The 16,590-nt window shown below is 39.2% G+C and overlaps 1 long non-coding RNA gene across 1 annotated transcript; it reads left to right on the top strand.

The window, feature by feature from the left end:
• Positions 1 to 1,711: 1,711 nt before the first annotated feature.
• LOC120323595 lies at positions 1,712 to 16,275 on the top strand. The gene is made up of 3 exons (XR_005564218.1): positions 1,712 to 1,829; positions 3,310 to 3,363; positions 16,064 to 16,275. It is a non-coding gene; the product is annotated as an uncharacterized LOC120323595 (long non-coding RNA).
• Positions 16,276 to 16,590: the final 315 nt, after the last annotated feature.

The raw sequence follows: 16,590 nt of genomic DNA, 5'->3' as shown, positions 1-16,590 counted from the left end.
CTGTTTCTTTGATGTACGGGATGCTCGATATCGCTGGCAATATAAATCCTTGCTTCAATCTTATTTACATAGACAGAAGTTATGTAGTGACAAGGTCCCTTCAAGGCTTGAATGGTTTGTTAATAACATGTACTAAATAGCATCTGGTATCAATCTTGTCCTACAGACATGCCTGTAGTGATTTAAAGCTTTCATTCTTTGAATTCAAAATCTAATTTTTAATGCACTTTCTGTCAGCTGTCTTCACAGTTTTTAAATGAGATTCTGTCATCCTGACATATTCACGGATACATTGAAATTTAACCAGAAAAAAAAGTGAAATAAAAACTTCTCATATCTAAATAAAATGCCTATTCATGCTCATATATATCTTTGTTTGTTATTGGCTTTCAGTTCTTTGGTAGTATAGAAATCAATACCATTTTAGTTACTGAATGGTAAAACAAAAATAAGTGCTTGTGTGATTTGGACATGACTACCTAATTGTTTTCCAAGATATTTTTACTATTAGTTAAATAACAAAACGTTCATGGATCTTCATTTTTAGACTAACTTATTAGTAGAGATCTCAATTAACAATTTATTCTGCAAACCCACATAAGTAAATTGCTCCATGAATGCTATGCTTCAATTGTTTTTTTCACTCACCTGCAAAATCCACATATTTCAAAGCAGAAAGTGGATAAAAATTAGAATATCTATTACTGCAGGGCCTATGGGAGTTGGGTTTCAAACCAATACCTTTCTTGTCACTGACACTTCTATCTGAGCAGACATTTTAAAATTTATTTCATATTCAAGGAAAACCAGCATCAGTTTGGGAAATACCTGATTGGGAGATGCCTCTTTGAACTTGTGCAGCACAGATGAGTATTGAAAAGAATTCCTTTATTAGGTATAATTAAACCACTATGAAGACATCCTTGGCAATGGTGGTCATGTTTTTTTTTAAGTTTATGAGTATTTTAGTTTAGCCATGCACGTATTTCTTCAACTAAACTTCAACTTTGACTACACTTAAGGCCAGTTTCAAGGCAAAACAAGCACAACATTTACTTGTCCTTTAGGAAAGCTAAGGAAAAAAGAATTCCCAGATAAACTAAATGGAACAGCAGTTGTGAGACCCAGTGTACGAGAGGAAGGAAAGACATGGCTACTTCTTCCTGCCCTTCCCCACCCCCAGCTCCAACCTGGCAGGACATAAACTGGAAGGAGAACCAGTGAAGTGATTCCCTTTCCTCTTTAGTTGCCTTCTGTGCCTTTTGTCCAGCAAGGTTTGACAGCTCCAGCACTGACAGTATTTGACAGCTGAGCTCTCTGGGGTGGCACTGGGAGGAAGTCTGGGAGGTCCCCGCTCGTGTTTCGCTCGGTGGCATGAGCAGGGCTGGCCAAAGGGTCACAGCCTGGCCAGTGCAGCTGCCACAAGGGGGGCAGGGGCTGTGACAAGGGGCTGCTGCCCAGGGGCAGTGGGAGTGCCAAGTAGATTCCCCTGGAGCTGACAAAGTGGACACAACCCAACCCCGTTGCTGAATCTGACAAATGTGAACAGAGAGCTGCTTGGAGTCTTGGACTCAATGGTGATATTTAAGAGTAATTAGTCACCTTAATGTGTCATCCTTCATCAAAGGTATCAAAATGCTTTGCAAACTTTAATCATGTCTCAAAATATGCCAAGGGACATTATTTTCCTGTTTTACAGGTGACTGTAAGTAGCAGCTCCACAGTCACGAGTGGATCAGTGACAGACACAGACACTGAATGTGTGAAGTCCTGAACCTCCTTCATCTGTGATTACTGAAACACACGTTGTCACTGTGATGAAAAAAAAGGTAGAATAAATATGATTTTATTCCTACAAGTTAGTGCTGGTCTTAACTTTACCTTACTTCACATTACTTATTTCGTTTGCCTGCTTATTTTGTAGAACAGTAAAACCTAGACAAAATAAAAGAGTAAACCAATTGGATACAAGGCTTGAACTGCTAAATGCATATTATCAAAACTGACAGAGAATTTAAGAGTAAGATACAAATGAGGCCATTGAGAAACAATAGTAAAGAACAATATCTTTATTTTGAAATGAATTGTTACAGGAAAAGCCAGAGGGGCCAGGAGCCTTCTGTGAGTGATAGAGGGGACAGCATATGTCAAGGGATCTTGTTTGCTTCTTTCCCAGGGTTGCCTTCTGCATGTCATCCATATTGGCTGCCCTTTTTATCTCTACCTAGAGTATTTCTGGGATGTCATACCTAATCTTTTATATACTTTTTTTCTGAGATGACATGTATGCCTCTTAGGGATAAATTAAATTATCTGTGAACACTTCCATTTTCTACCTTCCTCATCTCCATCTCTCTCTGTATCCTGTTCCATTTCTTTCAACACTTCACATATTATTCTAAAATTTGTCCTGCTTAAATTAGCAGCTGTAATTCTTTAATTCTTTAGTTCTACATTTTGCCCCTTCTAGTGTGTGTTATGATATCTCTAGAAAGTGTTGGGAAATAATTGCCACTTTGACATTTATATGGACTGCTGTCATGCCCAGATCTCCTCTCTGAGGCTCAGAGCTGGACCTGAAGGCATCCAAGAGATGCTGGTAGCTCCAAAGATCCCATCTTTACCTGTAATCCACAGTAGCAGGCAAATGCCTCAGTCTGGCTGAGGTCCCCATTACTAAATTAACTCCCTGGAGTTACCAGTTTTTACTTTTGCCATATTTTTTCTAACACACAGTAATTTCTAGGATTTTTTTTCCCCCAAGTGTAATTATTCTATCTCTCTCAGCTGGATTTCCTCTGAAGTCTCCTTTCCAAATGCTCTCAGCAGATCACTCTAAACTATTCTCCGTGGTTATGGCAGACAAATAAGAAAATACTCAAATTTCAACAAAGAGTAAAATTTTAGTTAGACTTATGAGAAGGGTGGTTAAGCACAGGAATGGGTTGAGGTGGTAAAACCTGCATTCCTGCAGACTTTTAAAACAAGTTAGGCAAGTTAGGCAGGGCTTTAGTCTGGCTTTACCTTGGCAGGGGGCTAAGACATCCCCTCTTGTATTGTGTTACTCTGAAAAGGAGTAGACAAACCATCCTTCACTTACTGAAGTCTCATGCAGATTTCTCTGTAGAACTCCATTGTGCAGCTCTTCCAGGTATCTTTGCCTTGATATCATTCCATACATATAACTTTAACTACACAAGGCTTTTCCTCTCCTACACTGTCCTGTCTTCTTTCTTTCATCTGACAATAAAGCTTCTACAATAACAATGTCTTTTATTCTGTTGTGAATTTAAATTCTTTCTTTTCTAGCTTTGATTTCACAAATGCCTCCTTTTAAGCAGGACTGGTCCATGAAGAAGGCAGGTATGAAGAATCTATGTCTTATTAAAACATTGAAGTGTTAGTAGAAAATGTGCTTTGTTTTTGAGAAAACCATAAAAAAGTTTTAATTTAGATATTAGCTGTTCAATAAGGAAGACATTGAATATTTCTTATCTCTCATCAACTCAATATCAATTGTTATCTCTTCAATATCAATTGTTATCTCTTTTCCTGCACTTTCCATTTTATATGTAATTATTATTCATCATAGTTATTAAGTGAGAATTATGAATAATTCATGAATTAATGAATAGCTTAAAATTTGAAATTTAACATCCAAAATGCATTCTGTGTTGCTCATTGGCACCTAGTCCTCCAGATTCTGTACTCTCTTTTGTCTGCTGTTTGTGACACTGGTGTCTTGCTGCTCTTGTCATTTGTCATGTGTGTCATTTGTCATGGGTGTCATTTGTGTGGTTCAACACAAATAGTGCCAAGAAAGGATCCAGAAGGCTTTGTAGGGAATTCTGCATGGCATAGTTAGAACAAGTCAGATTCACTCTGGATAAACTTTTAAAATAAATTATGAAAAAGAGTTCATGAACCTTGACTCAAAAAGAAGGGTTGAGATTCCAGTTGATATTCTTTTCCATGCTTATTTCAAGTCAGAATACCCTCGTGGAAGAGGAAAAACAATCAGTTTTTTACTGGTTTTTGTCTCGTGGAAAAAATGGAGGATTCTGATGTGATGGATTAGTCAGATTTTATTCAAGTACAAATGATATATTTAAGTCCTGCAGCCCATATTTAAGACTCCCTCGTTGTGCATATTAAAGCCATTTCCCTGGCTTATTTTGCTTAGACAGAATTTAGTGATGAAGATTAATTTATCCAAGTACATAAATGTGTTTCAGGTAATGCTCAGAGCAAACCAAGCATCATTAAGATCTCCAGAGCCTCATCATTAACTCCCCTTCTCATGGTGCTGAGTTTACCATTAGGAACTGCCAAAATTCAGGTGGGCTGAATAAAACCACATTTGTCCACTTTTGGATCAATATCTCTTGTTTTGTTCTTTAGCTCAGTGGGCATTTACACTTAATCATCTTTAGACAAGAAATGGTTCTGTGGCTCTTTCATTTGGTGTTAAGCAAAAGAACATTCATTATGGGATATAAAGTCTGTTAGATTTTCCTTCAACAGTATATTCCCCTTGGACAGCAAGGAGCAAAAAACATCGTTTCAGCAGCTTTACCGTTGTGCATCCTTAGTTTTAATTGCCACAATCCACCATTTACTGAACTTGCATGTATCATTATTACCTGTGCTTCCAAATTCTACACATTCACATTCACAAACTTCACTTTCCAACTGTCTCTTGTGCAATGAGTAAATTTATTAACTCTGATGAATTCTCACTGACTTTTCTGTAAGACAGCCCCAACTTTTTTACAGAGAAATTTTGTAGTGGCAATTATCACAATTTTTGATTACTATGAACTTGTATTAGCCTTTTTTCAGTATAAAAATGAAATGAAAGCCCTAAGGGATGCACATCTAATATTCAAGATTTTATCACTTTAAAGACTTGCTGCAAATTGTGTAAAAGCAAACTCTGCACCTTCTCAAGGCACAGAGTTTTAATCATTTTTATATTTCTTTTATGAAGAGATTTTCTTTGCATCTAAAATAACCTAAAAGTGTCTCCAGGATCAAAATGACTTACTTTTTGCTTCCCTTTCATAACTATTTTTAATATTGTGGTTTTTTGGTTTTTTTTTAAATACCATCTTAACTGCAGTTTTACAGGAACCAAGACTCTCGAGCTCTGTAAGCAGTACCTATGTATTTGGCACAGGCAGAACTCATCAAGCATCTTGTTTTACTTCCCATTTTAAGGTCTACTTAGGGGACTGTTTTGACACAAGTGCCATTTCCTTTCTCTAGGAAAGAAGCCCCACAGAACAGGGCCTGGCACTACCTTGTATTTTTTATTTGCTGGATTTGCCAAAACCAGAAAGAAATTGAAGCTACACCTTCATCACTCCTGTTCAAGCCACTCAGCTTGGGGATTGTTTGATACTTGGCTCCTTCTTCACCCCTAAATATAATTAAAACCTTAGTCTTAATTTTGTATATTATGAGAATCTACCAAGAAAACTGCTAGAATTATAACCCAGGTCATCTCACTGGCATATTCTACAGCACATTTTATTGTTATGTACACTTCATGAAAAAATATTCTATCTTAGTGTATCGTAAGAAGTAATTTTAAGTATAAATGGCCTTTTTAAAGATGTAGCATCATCTTCCTTTCATTGCCTGCCATACTAATAGGAGAACAGCAGATGCTCAGGCAAGATTCAATTCACCTTAATTTGTTCAAGCTTAATTAGCAGCTGGGATGCATCTGGCAAATAAACATGAAAATACTGACAGCCTGAGTTAAAGGGAAAAAGTAAAAGGCTTTTTTGTTCATTAACCACATGTTCTTCATTGTGAGCATTATGTGCTGAAGGCAAAATCATTTTTAAGCTCCTTTTCTTGGTAAGGGATAGAAACCCTCATAGCCATACCTTCATTCCTTGTATTCTTGTGCAGGTGAGCTGTGCAGAAATGGGAGCAGTCCCCCTATGAGATGTTCCTGCACAGGTAAACATTTGTACCACCACGGCTTAAATATATGGCCCAAGCTTGTATAAACAGAAGAGAGTCGTTTCTTTAGGAATTAGGTAGGCAAAATGGACCCCTTGAGATGTAATTAGGAATTATTTACAACCCTGAATAATGATCATGCAGTATCTTGCACAAAGCAAAATAAGCAAAGCCAGTTCTGAAGAGATCCCTGCTGCCATTAAATATGTGACTAACTAGCAAAATGAGGGGCATAACGAGAAGAAATGTGCAATGCCTTTGCAACAGTCTTAGTTCCTAAGCTCTTGCCAGTATAAATTCCAAATTTGTGTATTAGCTGTTGCTGAGTAAGTGATGAAAGGAGCAGGGTTTTTTGAAAGTGGAACCATTTAAAACATAAGATTCCTTGTGCTGGCCATCAAAGAGAGGTTTTTGGACAAAAATGAAAAGTGGACAAGTGGCAAGATTAAACAGTGATAAAAGAGAATGTGAATCAAGCTAAATATTAGTTCATAAGGTAACCCAGAACAAGGTTTTGGCAGGTGACAAAGTGAGAGAGAAAGGAATGCATGAGAGCTGTGGCTTTAGTTTCCCAAACTTGGCTGTATTACACAAGGATTTAAAGAAGGAATCTTTGTTTCTTCTTATTTATGTTAAGCCAGCCGCAGCATCTTCAGTCTGAAAAAAAAAAACCCACTCAAAATCTTAGACTTCCATACTCTGCATTGAGAAATGCTATGAATTTAAGAATCTATGAATTTCAGAATCTAAGAATCCTATGGCTTTTGACTCACCACTATGCAGTACATCTGATAATAAGGTGTGACTGTGAGGGTTTTCTCGAAAGGGAATAATGTGAACTCTGCAAAGCCAGGTAAAAAACATTTGCCTGAGTATGATGGCAGTAAAGGTGACAAAACCTAATTAAAGAGAACTGCATAACTGTGGGTAAAACGGTAATAAGATGAGAAGATAGCTGCTGGCCACTCTCATTTTTATCATGTCTGGTTATCTTCTTTGTAGAAAACTCTTTCAGGATTGGTTTAGGCACTACCATGTATATTGTTACACAAGCAGATACAGCCACTTTGAAGATAAAGTAATGTAAACACAACTGTTTTTCTGGCCTATACATGCCCGGGGTAGCTAATCTGTCCAAGGGCACTGCTGTTTTCTACTGCATCAGCTAATTCAGCATTTCTGCTGGATTTTCCCTTTTTTTTTTTTTTTCCTTTTTTTTTCCCCTACAACAGACTGTAAAAACCATCTGTGTTTTAGAGGATGTTTAACTTCACTCGGAGTGTAGACAGAATGTCTAAAAGAATGTATGAGGTTGAAAAAGCAACTGAGACAGACAAGAGGGAAGATTTTATACAGGACATTTTATTGGCGTTTATTGGCTTGTGATAGTTTGATAATTGTGCTTTGCTAACTTCAGCTACAGTCCATCAATGGCAAAGGGGTCAGGGCAAAGCAGATGAGTGGTTAGTGTTCATCCAAGCATGATGGCCCTCAACAAAGGGTTGAGTAGAGGGATGTCACCCCTAGGAACGACAGGACCAGCAGTGTCACATGGAAAACATTGCTTTGCCCTCTGTGTGGCCAAGACAGAGGAAGGACAGCTTGAGGTTATAACATGAGGTCTCAAACTGAGACTAATCTGAAATACTCCCTGACCCTTTCCCTGATATATGTAAATAAAAACCTATATTTGTACTTCTGCAAATAGTAAACACAGTTAAAAAATGCAACTTTTCAGCTGACATTTTCAATGAGGTACCAGCCAGCAGAGTGATTCCACTGGCTTGGGTCAGACTGCTAATGTACCTGCAGACCCAAAGGCTGTGGTGGGGACTGATGCTCTGTGCTTTATCCTGTTCTGACAGAAGCTAGGAGCAAAGTCCTCAGCCACTTCAGAAGTGCAGAACCAGGCCAACAGTCAATTTTGAGATATAAGTGTTCTGTGAGCATAGCAGATGCTGATTGATTAATTATTTATAATGGCACATTCTGGAGGATGAATACAGATAAAAACTCAGCAAAAGCTATTGAAAATGGAGTCTAGCTTTTTTGTAAAGTACCTGGGGATATTGCATTTCAAAAGTGTTCTAGAAGTAAATCTCAGTATTAAAGCCATTTCCATAAGTTTTTAATGTTAAGCCTCTTTAGCTCAACAATAAAAACACTTAACTTCACAGTTTGACAGAGAAGAGTATTAGCAAATGTGTTGGAAGGACTGTGTCATGCCAGTAGTTCATTCTCTTTAGAAAAATTATCCAGCAAAATCTTTATGATTTATGAGAGGAATTGAACAAAAATTAGCTGTCAAATAAGTCTTTGGCATAATCACTCTCCCCCCTATTTTGCTTGAAATCTCTGTGAGCACCCTATGGACATGGCAGTGTCTTTTTCATCATCTTTTGTGCTTTGCTCTCTATAAATAGCTTGTTGTGAGTATCCAAACCTGGATCTATGAAGGATTGATTAACTACATCCTTCTAACCTGACTTTAGTCTCAAGGATCTGTATTGGAAGTAACTTTCATAAAGTTTTTGAATTTATGACAGTGGCAGGCAGGTTCTTATGGGGCATTAGATGGCTCCTGAGATTCACTGGGTTCTCACTACCACTAAACAGAGGAGGAACTTGAGGGTTATTGGAACTAAAGCAACTTGATTAAGGTAATTTAAAAATGGGAGAGTTGCAGGGAACTCCCCTCAAATTTTCCTAGACTTGAAGAACTTTTATGAAATGACTGGACCAATATATCAAGTGGCTGTTACCAGACAGATTAGTCTTGGTCTAAGTTTGGTATAATTCTAATTCTTCAGAGAGCCATTGCAGCCCTTCTGGCAGAAAACTGTGCTGGTCACTCTCCACAAAGGAATTTTTCTGGCAAGTTCAAATAGTGTTGCCTTGTGAGGTTCTGCTTCTATTTACTGTGTCATATTGTGCAGATGTTCCATACAAACACAAAACAAATACATAGTCCTGATATTTTAGGACAGAATTAAGTGTTGGTACACTTGGACAGTGTGGCTTTGATTACATTAAGCACAGGGTTCAAGTTCTGCTTCTAGACTGGTGATTTAGCAAACCATTTAGTACTGTACAGACTGTGATCAGATGTGCAGCCTAGGGTTTTTGGGGGGGAATGTGAATATTGTAACTTAATATCACATTTTATTAGTACCAATATTATATAAAGCTCATGCACTCGGGGTGTTCACTGAAAGAGAGTCCAAAACAAATTAACAGAGTTGAAACAAAAATGACCTGTGAAAGTCAGTCTCAACACACCTTTTCCTGTCTCAAGCATTTCAGCAACTGAATTCTTTTCCTGATTACTAAAACACCTCAAAGATGGGTCTCTATACTTTTTCCCCCCCAAGCCCTGTCCACCCAAACTCCTCCTGACAGCAGTGAAGCAAACACCTCTCCAGTGCATGGACTCACCTTCGATGGAACTGTGCAGGTTTAAATCAGCTAAAAATCCAATAGTCTGCACAAAAAGGGGAGGATTAGGCTTTAGTGGGTGACAGGACTATGCAACCTCCTGGTTTAGTGATGAGAGCTGGCCTTATCACAAAAAGTCAATGCTCAGGAGAAGTAAAAAATAGAAGAGGCCACCTCCATCAATTCCTGGTCTGAGAAAAGCACGGGGCTGAAAAGCCAAACAGAGAATGTCTTTAACAGCTATAGATTAGAGAGGGAAAGTGGATCTGAAAATCTGACTTTTTCACAGAGATGTTCAATACCTATCCAGTGAAGAGATTGCAGACTCTTAAAGGGATTAAACCAATGATTACATGAAAATGGCACTTCCACTGAGAAACAGACTTCTAAACCATGGGGGCTGAAGGAAGGGCAAGAGGAGCAAGCACAAAGAAAGCTCATGGTAAAGGGCAGGAACCCTTGGGAAGCTGGAGAGGAGGGTGGGTTTTTTTACATCAGCAAGAGACTGCTACACATGAAGAGTTTGGAATGAGGCTGACAGCTGGAAAGACAGAGATAATGTTGGGAGGATGTGGGTGGATGGGGTAAAAAATGGAGCAGCTATTTGTTCCTTGTCATAAAGAAAGGATCTGGAGCCTCCTTGAAAATTGTAGCAGGTAAATTTAAGTCCTTGCTTCCTGAGCTTCATCATCAGAGAATGCAATGTGATGTATAGGCAGTGTTTGTAGTAAACAGAATAATTACAGTAATGTATAGCCTACAGTATGGATAAATATGTGCATGAAAAATGAAGACACCACTAGTTTTTAAGCACGGCATTAGAAGTATGTTGACTTCCATGTAATTAAATTGCTTTCTCACTCCCTGTGTTTTATTTAGTTGCTGCAGAATGAAATGTTACTTTTTGGATATACATTTCTGCATTATGTCATTAAGTTTATTGAATGGTAAAGAAGAAGGAAGGAAGGAAGGAAGGAAGGATGAAAGATTCATTCCTAAGGAGTTTTATTTTATTGTTTTTCATACTAAGAGACTTTAAATGCCAGAATGGAGATAGCCTATAAATCCAATTGCCAAAGCCACTATTAAAACAAGAAAGGAATTTAGATGGGATTTGTTCAAATGCCATGTACAGTAGAAGGCAAATAGAGTCTAATCCATTTTGGTGATTCTGGTAGGAAATAAAACCACATAGGTCTATAGGATCATTCTGTTTTAAGTGAGAGGGAATTACATCTAAATCCATTCATTTTGGAAATTAATTGCCTTGAAATGACAACCTTCTTGAAAAGGAATAACCTTCAGAGTCTGGTTGAGGTCCCACCAATGTCAGTGGGAAGCTCTTCAGTGACTCCACAGACTTGGTGGCAAGGAAGTTGTAGAACTGGCCTAAAAGATCCTTTCATTTTTTTTTCTTTTTTTTTTTTTTTTAAACTTGGAATCAGAGAAGTTCCCTGATGCCCTGCTATGCTGCATGGTTTTCCAGCATATGGGCACAGAATCTGGACCAACTGTCATTTGTATGAATTCAAGTCCTTTCTGGGTCTGGAGCACCTTCCTTGGATCATATTTTTCGGATGTCACAAATGTTCAAAAGATACCTGAGCAGGACTAAACCCAACTCCAAGCTCGATCCTAATTTGTAATGGACATTTTTGGATATTCCTGACAGGGGACACAAAGAGCTCATTCCTTGTTTCCCCTAAACATTGGGCATTACCCACAGGGAGCAACTCCACACATCCTTACATGCTGAAAGAGGGACGTGCTCAAGCACACAGCTTAATCATGAACATTATACATAAGTGAATACCCTGTTAGAAAAGCAAGCTCTCTGTGTTTCTTGTCATGAAATCACCCTGCATCTCACAGGAAAGGTACCAGTGCAGCATTTGTTCTGTTTTAGTTGCCTGAGATTTTTCATGTGGAAAGCTTTCCAATTGAAAGATACAGTGCTGCCAAAAAAACATTTTTAATGAAAAATGCCAGTTCCAATAGAAAAAAAATCAATCATTTAAAAACGTTGGAAGATTCTTTTTTTTTTCTTTTGGTTCGGTTTTTAAGAAAAATGGAAATGAAAAATGAAAATGAAGTCTTGCACAGTTATCCACGTCCTTGACTGTGGGGAGAACACATTGCCTCCTAGGTAGACTTGCCCTTTTCCTGTGAAAGGGAAGACATTTTTTTTCAGGAATGCCACTGACACTGATGGTTTTCCCCCAGTCAGTCAGAACTGTGACTCGCATCCCTTTGGGGTGTGAGCAGGAGCAGCTTCTTGCCAAAACCAAACAAATAAGCAGCATTTGGATAGGAAATGTGCCCAGTCAGGTCCTCTGTAAATGTGTTCAGAGGCAGGGTGTTACCTAAAGAGCTTTCACAGGTGTGTTGCCCGGGGAGTTGATGTTCATGAATGATTATGTTTGGCATTTGGAAAATATTTTTCCTCTTGAAACCAAACACCAAACACCAGCTGGTTCATGCACAGTAACCCAGGTGGGTAAGTCTTTCAACTCCCTTATATGAATGGGGAAACTGAGGAGCAGAAAGATCTTTGTGGCTTTTTCAGGTCCTCACTGTGAATATCTTTGGAGAATCTGTAAGGTATTTTTGCTCCCTATTCTAAACTAAAATGAGGAAATAATGCTGCTTTTTTATGCCCCAAATGCTCAATAAGAAGCAGTGAATTGAGAATGCAGAGACTTGCATTTTAAAGCTACTAACTTAAATAGAGAAGCTTAAAAAGCAATTCTAAACTAAACTGAGGGCAATAACTAATGTAAGGATCTGATAGACTAGAAATTATCTCTGTTAGGTGGTCTCTCAGCTAAGCATTTCTGTATTAGTTATGTCAGCTTTTGGTTTACAGGAGTTACAGGAGCTGCACTGTGCTTTACAGCCTCAGCATCCTTGAGTATGGAGGAAGGTTTGACACTGAGATCTTCAGACTTCCCATAGTTTTTTACCAGTGTAAGAGAGCAGAAACTGTGCCCAAAAAGCTTTTTGCACTGCCTGTGGACTGCTACCAAGTGAATGCTCGGTTTAGTCTCTGTGCCAGTGTCTGCAAAGAGTCCTGATTTCAAATGGCATGAGAGAGAACTGTGGAGGTGCTGAGAGAGGGGACTAATTAGAGATTATGAAAGAGAGATTAAAATCCTGTGGGCCTTTCTACAGGGTTAAACGGCCAAATGACACATCCTCTCCCGTGAGAGGGCAGGGAGTTGAGACACCTCCTGTAGCTTTTGTACTAAGCCTAAAGGAAAACAGTTTTAAGTTGCTCCTAGTTACTTGTCTGTGGGGACTTCTATATCCCTTGATTAGTACCATGATTTAAAAGGGATCATGAATTTGCCCTCTTCCCCTGGCCTTGGTGCCCCAACACAAACTGTCCTTGAGACGATCACAGAAATTCGCCCCCTGCCTTTTTTACAGTTTCTATTTTTTTTAACTTTCTTTCTAAGTCTGATGTCAAATACATTATCTTAAACACTTTCAATTTTAAGTAGTGAAAAGAGGAGAAACAGCAACTCTGTGGGAATATTTTAAGGGGATTCTCATCCAATATAAAGACAATAGAGGAAGAGGCTGATGTGTAAATTATGGCCAAGAGGTAAAAGAAAGTGAAAGAAAAGAAAGATAAATTACAAAAAAGGGTTTTACTACAGCAGAAGACAAAGAACCTCTTGCTAATCTCACACTGCTTTTACTCTGGTGTAATGAAAGGAGGGCTCATGTGTAAAAGTTAAACACCACAGGAATAATGTTTGGTACTATGCAAAACAAACACTGGTCTTCTGAGAAGAAAGAGCAAAACTAAAAGAGGGCAAGTAATAGCATTTCATGTTTCCAAGCTGTCAAGAATAGTCCTTTGATCACTTTTATCAAAAGCTGTACTGATTGTCTTCAGCTAGGACTGGTTTTGAAAATATTAACTCTCCAGGGTTCTATTTTGTTTTCTTCTAAATCTAAAGGCAGTGTAATAAAAGGGTCATTGGAACTGGATGTAGATAAGGTTTTGCAGCCTGATCCTGTGAAATGTTGGCTTTTCTCAAGGTAATGCAGTTCAAGGGTTCTTAGCAGATTTCTCAAAGCTTAGGAAACACGTTTTCAAAATGTTGATCAAATCCCTCCCTTTGAAGGCAGTGAAATGAAGTGGCCAGATTGACTTCTATTCTACCTTTACAAGTGTTTAGTTAAGAAAAAAGCACCCTCTGGTTGATTAGGAGGAAAGGTCTGTTTCCACCTTAAAAAAACTTTGTTTACCCATGTCAGGAAGGCTAAAATAGTACTCCAGGTACAGAGATGGGTGACAAAGCACTGAATGCCACATGTCCCAGAAGAGATGAAATAGATGAATAATTTCAGCACAGAAAAAACACATGGGTACAAGAACACAATGATGTCTATGACAAAAGTGTGGTGGCTATTGGGAGGGAACAGGAAAGTGATATTCACTTTGTCATGATAAAAGAAGTCAATATCAAATGGAATTATCTAACCATAGGAATTTTAAAAAAAACCTCAACAAAACAACAACAGCAAAACCCTTTGTCACAAAAGCAGATTGATTAAGCTCTGGAACTCATTGCTGCAAGACAGTGGAGAGATCAGAGTTGTAAGATGGTTAAAAGAGCATCTAGACAAACTCCTTGATGGGAGATCTGTTAGGACTATTAATACAAGTTGTAATTTCCTGCAGCTGGGAAAGTGTATTGGAGGAATATCACTGTATGGTTCTCTTATATATCCATCAAAGCTGGAATCCAGAGTCAGATGTATTTTGACCCAGTACAGCTGCTGTTATGTTCCTAGGAAGAAAATGAACGTCAAGTATTGCTTTGCAATCTGTCTGGAATGCCTTTGGTAAAAGGAGCAGAGAAAGGATAATGCTAAAATCACTGATGGCCACTAAAAGGTGGGAGCATCAGCACTCCTACCTCCACATGCAAAAATGTATCACTGTCGTGCCATCAGATTTTTATGTTTTCATCCTTCCCATTATAGCATTTACAGAAGTGATTTGATTCAGCTGTGAGTGATTCAGACATTCCTCCCTGTGAGGGTGGGGAGGCCCTGGCACAGGTTGCCCAGAGAAGCCGTGGCTGCCCCAGTCCTGGAAGTGTCCAAGGTTGGACAGGGCTTGGAGCAACCTGGACTAGTGGAAGGTGTCCCTGCCCATGGCAGGGGGTGGAACTGGATGATCTTTAGGTCCCTTTTAACCCAAACCATCCTATAATTCTATCTCTTGTGTATTTATGCTGAGTACTGGCAATATTCTTACACGGTTTTCCTTGAATGTCATATTGTAAGGAAAAGAAAATTATTGAATAAGTAGGAGGCAATAGGTTTAAAGACGAATGAGTGATTCATATGTGTCTGGGATTTTAACTGTAGGAAGGCTCCCTGTATGTCTCCTCTGGGCATATCAGCATTTGCAGTTAACATGCAGCCCTTACAATTTGAAGCAGAGTATAAAGACTGGCCTTGTTTGAAGGTTTTGCAGCTGAATCATTGTATGGCCTTTGGCAAGTTACACCATGGGTCAGCTGAAAGTTTTGTTCCTAAATGGGAGAGGATTTTAAACCCTCTGTTTTTGCTTAGACCTGATTTCAACACTTCCTGAACTTTACCACATCAGCTCACGTGCATAGGAATATCTGAAGCTTTGGATAAAAGTGCCATCAGGTGCAGACTTGCCAAGAATTTTGCCCACTCGCCCTTCCTTGCATTCTTGTTATGGAACAAGTGCCAAATCACTCAAGTTAACCACAAGGGTGCTGTCTCTGCCCCTCAGAAAGCAACTGCCTGGAAAATCCATCTTCTCTGGTAACAGGACTTGTCTAATGGTCAAAACCATGGCAGAACAAGATCTTCCTAAGGCAAGAAGATTATGTTATAAATTCAAGGACTCTTATCCATAAAGTGGAAATTTTCAGATATGCTGTGAAATCAAAGGGGTCTCTGGCACATGTTTCACAGCTGAAGTAGTTGAGTGAAGGTTATTCCTCCTTTGTGAAGAGACTAGACAAAAACAGCCCTAAAGCAAACGAACTGGGATTTGGCAGCCTCTGTCCAGACTTGAGAACAGATGTTGAACAGGATGTCAGGAGAGAAGAGATTGCTAATTTTATAGTTAGGAAGTGTTTTGGAGAAATTCAGTGTGGAGACCAGGTCAACCTGCAGTCAGAAAGCTCACATGCTCATTTTCATGATTTACACACACAGAGTTCGAGCTGTCTCTGGGTTACAAGGAGGGAAGGTTGTCTTATGACCAGAGCTCCAGCCACCTTTAATGGGGGGAACCAGTCACTGCAATGAGAAGCTCTTTAAAGGCATGTGGGACTCTTAGTGAAGCTGATCACCTGATTTTTGGTATTGTACCTCATCTACAAGGTGACTTGCTCACTGCTTGAATCAGAAAACTCCTCTGTGTGCAGACTGGTTGGAAGTGTGCTTGAGCAAATGCTTGGGACCTCTTCCTGTTAGTTGTTGACTTAAGTTACACTGACATCACTAACACAGTTCTCAGTTAACCTTGGCAGCACCACGTGGAACTGTAAGAGAATGCTTTTCACATTAGTGCGTCCTTACCTATGGTTAGGAATGTTTTTTTTACCATAAAATCTTACACTTTGCCCTACTAATTTGCTAACAGGGAGCACCTGGCTCATGCTTTGCAGCAGAAGACCCCAGTTCTGCAGGAGACCCTGCACTGCCAGCTCCCCACCTCGCCTGCAGTGCTCAGTGGGGGCATGTTTGGAGTTACTGTGTGAACCAACACATGCCTTATTCCTAATACAATACAAGTTTTGTATTAGGAAGATCATTTTTGGTACGTGTTTCATGACACCTGTTCTGAGGATTGCTACAGCCACAAATCTGAAATGCCTTGGTTTCTTCAGGGATCCTGAAACCACGCTCAGCACAAGGTAAATAAGATGCATATGAAGTGCTAGTGTGTGAAATCTGAGTGCTCTGCTTCCCCTGCCTGATGTTGTTACACTTTCTGAAGGGTCCCTCACCAAGGCAGCTTTCAGATCTAAATTTTCCTTGGGGTTGCTCTGAGATTTTCTCCAGATCCTAATGTAACCCACTGTGTTCCTTACTCCCTGAATTCCTGTGGTATTATCATGTGTTTGTAAATGCTGACGTCCACTCTGCATGGCCAGTTATGGATCCTTA

Source organism: Pipra filicauda, unplaced genomic scaffold (assembly GCF_003945595.2).
Source record: "Pipra filicauda isolate LSUMZ 115617 unplaced genomic scaffold, ASM394559v2 scaffold296_size2174093_pilon, whole genome shotgun sequence".
In the NCBI taxonomy this organism is placed as follows: Eukaryota; Metazoa; Chordata; class Aves; order Passeriformes; family Pipridae; genus Pipra; species Pipra filicauda.
This window is presented reverse-complemented; position numbering and strand designations above follow the sequence as displayed.